The sequence below is a fragment of the Pleurodeles waltl genome, unplaced genomic scaffold (genome assembly GCF_031143425.1).
Source record: "Pleurodeles waltl isolate 20211129_DDA unplaced genomic scaffold, aPleWal1.hap1.20221129 scaffold_39, whole genome shotgun sequence".
In the NCBI taxonomy this organism is placed as follows: domain Eukaryota; kingdom Metazoa; phylum Chordata; class Amphibia; order Caudata; family Salamandridae; genus Pleurodeles; species Pleurodeles waltl.
In genome coordinates, this window is record NW_027150097.1 from 5,616,717 (window position 1) to 5,624,047 (window position 7,331).

The 7,331-nt window shown below is 44.9% G+C and overlaps 1 long non-coding RNA gene and 4 other non-coding genes across 5 annotated transcripts in view; 2 read left to right on the forward strand and 3 right to left on the reverse strand.

The window, feature by feature from the left end:
* The window catches only part of LOC138276464 (uncharacterized), a 151,411-nt gene extending 145,508 nt beyond the window's left edge, over positions 1-5,903 (reverse strand). The window contains exon 1 of the long non-coding RNA XR_011200633.1: positions 5,764-5,903. This is a non-coding gene — a long non-coding RNA (uncharacterized lncRNA). The remainder of the gene's footprint in view (positions 1-5,763) is intronic.
* TRNAK-UUU (transfer RNA lysine (anticodon UUU)) lies at positions 4,613-4,685 on the reverse strand. The gene has a single exon. It is a non-coding gene; the product is annotated as a tRNA-Lys (tRNA).
* Positions 5,120-5,191, forward strand: TRNAA-UGC (transfer RNA alanine (anticodon UGC)). Its single transcript has one exon. It is a non-coding gene; the product is annotated as a tRNA-Ala (tRNA).
* Positions 5,904-5,945: 42 nt separating the features above from the next.
* Positions 5,946-6,017, forward strand: TRNAA-CGC (transfer RNA alanine (anticodon CGC)). Its single transcript has one exon. It is a non-coding gene; the product is annotated as a tRNA-Ala (tRNA).
* A 1,036-nt stretch (positions 6,018-7,053) lies between these two features.
* Positions 7,054-7,126, reverse strand: TRNAK-UUU (transfer RNA lysine (anticodon UUU)). The gene has a single exon. It is a non-coding gene; the product is annotated as a tRNA-Lys (tRNA).
* Positions 7,127-7,331: the final 205 nt, after the last annotated feature.

Sequence of the window (7,331 nt, forward strand, 5' to 3'; positions counted from 1 at the left end):
AGGTATGTCATCGACTCCCTACATGCAGTTCACTCTTTACCGTTTACTTTCACGGTTATTCCGTTCATGCTAGTATATATGTTAACTATTACTATTTGCTGAGTCTTCGCTTACGCTCGCGTTCACGTTGTGTTTACTCTTGGTTAATTCTATCATTTGAGGTACGTGCTGCTCTATAGTCTTGCCGCACGCCTCCACTTTTCTCTCCAGACATGCCTCTGAGCAGTTGGAGTCCCCTCGCCTCACAGCCAGTTCTTACTACATGATTTCTTACCGCATGGGTTTGTTCTTACTGGCACTCCGACCGCGTTAGCATTTGGCTTTTAATTCTGTTACCTTCATTGGCTTCCACGCTAGCGTTTTGTTTTACATCCACCAGTGTTACCATTTCGATTATTTGGTGACGCTTTACCTGACTTGCCTGGCTCTTTGTCCTTGTAGATTTTGGCCATGTCTCATCACGCCAGGATCACCTTGCCGTCTTACAGGACTAGACACATTACCGGCCTTTAATCACATTACTATAGTCACACTCCCCATAGCTTGGGTCTTGCCCAATCATAACTACATTCCTTTGTTCCCTTTATCCAGTTTAAACCTACTCATGTTTCTTTCCTTTTCCCATTCTTGTCTGACACTTTTGTAGGTTTTGACTCCAGGCTTATCAGGGCCTTCTATACCTTTCTTACCATAAGTGTGCAATACCTTGCTCACCTGCTGCTGCTTGGGCAGCCATACTACTCACAGGTCTACTAATCTAAGAAGGTATGTACACAGTGACCTACTTCTCTCATCAATCATTCTATTTATTCTTATAACTTCTCCTCCAGACCGCCTTTTCTTTTATGTTCCTACGATTACTCTCTAATCTTGTTTTACTATTGGCTACTCACAGCCAACTATATCTTTTTTCTCTCTTCCCAGATCATGTTCACCTTCTAAAGCCCACTTAGCTGATCACAGGGCACTTTTGCTACGTACCTTCATTACCTACCATTCTGGCCGGACGGCCCAGGTATGAGTTACTAACTTTGGCCCCCTAGGGCCCCCCCCCCTTTCTGTTTGTCCGCTACTTTACTATGTGTGGTTCTGTATCTCGCTTTTTGTGTTCTTACTCACCCATCTGCCTGGTCTCTCTCAGTCCTGCTCTACTCTCCTACTTATCACACCTAACTTTACGGTCTCTGTATACTAATTCCTGGACAACGCTATTTCTATCTACTAAATACTCTGGATATAAGCTTTCTGAAATTTCGGTTCTCACTATGATTCACATGGTCACGGTGACTCACTTTGTCTTTCATGTTTTGTAGTTTGGGTCCCAATCACCTATTTTGCTTGCCATGTTCATTCAATGCTAACTTACTCAAGCTCTTACACTTATCACTGGTAACTGGTTTCTGGATTTGGAATATTTTCTACATGGTCATCGATGAGTCCACAATTGATTCCAAACACGTATACATGCCAATTTTTGCTTTCATTACTGTTTTGCAGCCATGATGAAGTCACCTGTGTGACGAAACACGTGTTGGCTGTATCTCGATGATGGCACAATGATCTCTAGCACCTACAAATAAAGACACCATCTACAAACAAGACTTAAGACTTTTTTCAACCTCATACTTCCTCCAACCTACAACACACCATCAGGGATATTTATCCTTGCCATACTGTTGGACAATACATTCTGTGTGCTGTGGCCATCTTGTCCCATGATACCAAACTTCCCAGATTTCAGTGTAGCCATTATGGAACTGTGGAGTTCGTGTTTGACAAACTCGCAGACCATATACTCTTATAGCTACCCTGCCCTTACAATGTCTAAGGTTTTGCTTAGACACTGTAGGGGCACAGTGCTCATGCACATATGCCCTCACCTGTGGTATAGTGCACCCTGCCTTAGGGCTGTAAGGCCTGCTAGAGTGGTGACTTACCTATGCCACAGGCAGTGTAAGGTTGGCATGGTACTCTGAGGGTAGTGCCATGTCGACTTAGACATTTTCTCCACACCAGCACACACAAGCTGGCAAGCAGTGTGCATGTGCTGAGTGAGGGGTCCCCAGGGTGGCATAAGGCATGCTGTAGCCCTTAGAGACCTTCCCTGGTATAAGGGCCATTGGTACCAGGAGTACCAATTACAAGGGACTTATCTGAGTGCCAGGGCTGTGCCAATTGTGGCAGCAAAGGTACAGTTTAGGGAAAGAACACTGGTGCTGGGGCCTGGTTAGCAGGGTCCCAGCACACTTTCAATCAAAACTTAGCATCAGCAAAGGCAAAAAGGTAAGGGGTAACCATGCCAAGGAGGCATTTCCATACAAACTTCATTTTAAGTACCCTGATTTCTTGGACTCTGTAGCTGGCACACCAAGGTCATCAAGACATGGCAAAGACAAAAGCAAGGCTCAGAGAACAAATTTGGATTGTCCATCCCCAGCAAAAGTGTGGAAAATACGATCAGTAATGGCCAGTTCTGACAAGCAGCTAATGCTGCAGACTGCCCAACATGGACCATGACTGACGGCCAAGGTGCAGAAGGAAGAGCCAATATCCATGCAGACTCTTGCACTATACCAGATAGATGGCATTTATTGGCCCTCATTGACTCCTACTCCTGATAGCCGGCAACTGAAATAGTCTTGTCCACCGCCTTTGATGCAGTGAAAGTCAAGTGAAAAAAAACGCTGTTTTTGACCTTCCCCGTATCCTGAAAATGAACAAAAGATGACCATTCCAAAGAACTGAGTTCTGAAATCTTAACATCAACCATTCCAAGATCCCTAGGCATCATATTCTGGGTGGAAGACCCCTTGGGTCTACCCCTGTTTATTATTTAGCCTCTGGCACACCTGGCCAGGTATGTAAAGGTTCTGCATCCGGGAAGAAAAGCTTATAGAGGGGAGGCCGGGTGGCTGATTATACTCTCGACCCCCAGACGCAGTCAGGAGCTCTTAGGCTAGGGGCCCTGTAGCTCATAAACAGTGCCGGCCAGTGTGCGGTGTGTGACTGCATGCTGCTGAGGGGGACCCCTGGATCTCAGGGCCCGACCCCAAAGCAGGGGCTGCAGGGGGTTTTGTTACACCATTGCACCAAGCCACTGCTCTTAGAACACCTGAATGTCACAATAAGCATCAAGACCCACAGGGTGCACAGGTAAAGTCAAGAAAGAGGAAGCCCTCCCCTGCACACTCACAGAAGACTCCCCACAACCCAACACTTCCAATCCACACAGCCAATCTGCTTCTTCTTGTCCCTGCTGATCCACACCAACCACCCAAAGCTCCCGAAGGAGAACAGGGCAAATCCTTCTCCCACCCGTAAAGCAAACTGTGAGATGCGTGATATGCCTTGGCATACGCTGCACATTTTGCGAACGTCAGTCAGGTTGAAGCTGAAGTTTCCTTATGGCCAATGCTGAAGGCCCAGGAGGCTTTGAGCAGTGGCGGCCTGAAACATACGTGGAATACGGAGAATGCAGTGAAAATGAAATGCTGTAAACCAGTGGTTCCCAACCTATGGTCCGGGACCCCTGGGGTCCACGAAGCCTCCGCAGGGGGTCCGTGACTGCTTAAAAAAAAAATATATATTAATGTATAAGTTCCACAGCTTTTAGTAATGACTCATTGGGGGGTCCCCAGTTTCCAATAACGATTCAGTGGGGGGCCCCGGGTTCCAGTATGATAAAGTGGGGGTCCACAGAAGTCAAAAGGCTGGGAACCACTGCTCTAAACAACAAGACATACAAAGATGTGCCTTTCAGGAGAGAATACTACATAGAACAGGGGTTCTCAGGCAGTGCAGCAAGGCTCTGGAACCCTCTCCCACCAGCTCTTAACACAACCTCCAAGGGGACCATGCTGAAAATGGAATTCAATAAATACTCGTATTACAGAGACACTTTGGATAAAGAGAGGATTTGAATCGAATATGTTGACCTGAACTATCTATTCTGGTACAAACTCTTTCTTCTGTGTGTTGATGTGAAGCTTGGTTTTTGATTGGTTGGTTGTAGGCTTTTTTGAGGGTCGTTCTCCAATCAGCTGGTGCTGTGTATTCAGAGAAGAGCTTTTAGTTACATTTGTTTTCTTGCTGCTAATCCTACATTGTATGTTGTTTGCTCTCCTTTAAGTGATTATTGCAGTCTTGGGGAGCACAGGGAAAAAGATGGAAGGCTCCTGTCAGCCTCTGGTCCCAAAGGACATCTCTTTAACACGAGATCCTATTTTACCAGATAACTAAATGGAGGTGCTTTTTTTTCCTCTCGTCTTCTCTGAGCGTGTATAGCTTACTTCTCCAACCAAGTGTCCTATTTGTATTTTCTAACACAAAAAGGAATACATCTGCACATAAGCCTAGCATGTTTTAGAGTTATGTTTTCCGTAGGTGCATGGTGGTGTGCTGGGAGACACTCCCAAGAGTTCAGGGGTAATAATTACTGTCAGTCACAATGTTGCAGCTTCTCTCCCCGCCGTCTTCTCCTACGTGCGGGCTAGTGGTCGAACCATTCCTGTTTAGGCAGCCTCGAGCTGCGCCGACCTGTGTAAATAGTGCTAAATGTGTATTGTTGTAGACAATTAAAAAAAAAAAAAAAAAAAATTAAAGAAAAGATATCCGCCCGAATAGGGACTTGAACCCTAGACCCTCAGATTAAAAGTCTGATGCTCTACCGACTGAGCTATCCGGGCTTCATGAGTAATGACGTCCTCCCTTGTACTAAGTGAAAGTGCTGCGTGTAAGAGTCCACACGGGGGACTGATCTGCAGGGTGCGCTGTTCTCTCTGGAGACCCGAGCTATCCCCAAACCACTTTATCAGGGACACCCACGAACCATGGCTTCTCTGAAAGCCCGTCTCACAGTCGCCCCAAACCCGGTGCCTACGTCCTCTCTTTCCTACCACTGCCCATCTGCGCTGCCAGTGGAGGAGAGTGTGGGAGCTGCATGTCTTCTAGGCGCCTTCCAATGCGTTATACCATCTGCTCTCGTGTCTCAGTGAAAAGGTAGAAATGTGAGGGCCTCCTGCGAGCGCCTATGCTTAGTTACAATACTCACAATATACTGTGAGCGGAAGCTGTGGGCGGGTCGGGTTATCCTCTTCCGGCGCAGCAGTGTGTGTAAGAAGGGGATGTAGCTCAGTGGTAGAGCGCATGCTTTGCATGTATGAGGCCCCGGGTTCGATCCCCGGCATCTCCACTCAGAACTTTTTTATTTTTTTTACTTGAAATATATATAGTATGATAGATGCGTATTATCATTAATACTTTTTACATCTCCACTCATATTTTTTTTATTTTTTTTACTTGAAATAAAGTATGATAGATGCGTATTATAATTAATACTTTTTATAGAACTTAACTGATACTACAGAGGTTCCCTGAGGCTGGTTGATATATAGAGAAGGAGTAGAACTGAAGATCGCCGGCCACAGGTAGACACTGCCTTGTTTGATCACAATATCGTCAATACCACATGCACAGTAATGTTGTTTCTACTGTTATTACAAATCAAGAAAAGTTAGGAACCAATTAAAAAAAATGAACAAAATAGGACTACGCATAGAACCGACGGCACAAATACACAGTTTCATTCAAGCTGCGAGGACATGATGTTGGATAACGTGGAAAAGTTAAGCTTGGCACACGATCACAAATGAAACAGGAAAATATTAAACATTACATTCAATTCACAGGATTTACTTGCGTTAGATTGGGAACACTCCCTCTTGAAAAAAAGGAAAGGGAAAAGAGCAAACAGATCGTGCCTACCTGTGTGAAAAGGGCTGATTTTCCGGCTGCCTCGCACCAAACGTCCTGTCCACATTTCAGAGCCTTCCACAAGTCCATTTGTGTCACTGCAGAACACTCCTCGTACAGAATACAGCCGGGGCTGTACCAGGCTGCTCAGTCGTGTCATATTCTATGAATTATGGAGCAATGAATCCTCATCTGGGGATGTAGCTCAGTGGTAGAGCGCATGCTTCGCATGTATGAGGCCCCGGGTTCAATCCCCGGCATCTCCAGTATTTTCTTTTAAGTAACACAGACAGCTTTTCTGAATTTTTTCACGTGTACTCTGTTTATTAAAATACATGTCTGTTTTATTTTTCTCGAAAAACGATTCATTCACATCTATGCTGTGCTTTGTTGTCACTTGCAGTCTACATACTACACGTATGTTAAAAACGGAGCAGGCGCTACGGAGATGGGAGCGCCAGAGATTATCTTCCGTTTTTAAAGTTTTAGTGACTTTATAAGTATATCTCGTTGTCGATCTGTCACCCACGACAGACATGTTTTTTCACATGTTAGGAGTAGATTTAGCGAGAAATAAAAGGTATTCGACAGTATTGATTTTGTTGCAACAACTATTTGATTCGATTGATCAGGTATCAACACATCATTTAGTCTATTCAGGGCATCAATACATTACTTACAAGGGTGGACAGGGCGCCACTCCACGGTTCAACCCTGAAGTGCAGCAGCTGTTGAAGTACATTATTCACATCTAGAGGAGCAAGGGGCACACAAGGCATCAAGGGATTATTTTATCCAAAGATACACCCGATAGACAAGGCATCAGTTGTTTATTTACACCCAAACATACACCTGTTAGACAAGGCATCAGTTGTTTATTTACACCCCAACATACACCTGATAGACAAGGCATCGATCCATTCTTCACATTCAAAGATACACCTTCTGGAAGAGGCATCAACGCATTCTTTACACCCAGAGATATCTGATACACAAGACATGGATACAATCTTACACCTGCTGGACGAGGCATTGATACATTCTTTACATCAACAGATACTCTTGTTAGACAAGGCATCAATACCTTTTTTATACCAAAAGAGACGCTGCATTCTTTACTCTTAGAAATATGCCTGCTAGACATACTTTACACCCAGACATTGCTTAATTTGTAAATAAAAACGTGCCGGTGCTCAAAGCTCTCCTCTTAAAATTGTTGTAGACAATTAACAAAAAAATACAATTAAAGAAAACAGATCCGCCCGAATAGGGAAAAAAAAATACAATTAAAGAAAAGATATCCGCCCGAATAGGGACTTGAACCCTAGACCCTCAGATTAAAAGTCTGATGCTCTACCGACTGAGCTATCCGGGCTTCATGAGTAGGAACATCCTCCCTTGTATCACGTGAAAGTGCTGCGTGTAAGAGTCCACACGGGTGACTGATCTGCAGTGTGCGCTGTTCTCTCTGGAGACCCGAGCTATCACCAAACCACTTTATCAGGGACACCCACGAACCATGGCTTCTCTGAAAGCCCGTCTCACAGTCGCCCCAAACCCGGTGCCTACGTCCTCTCTTT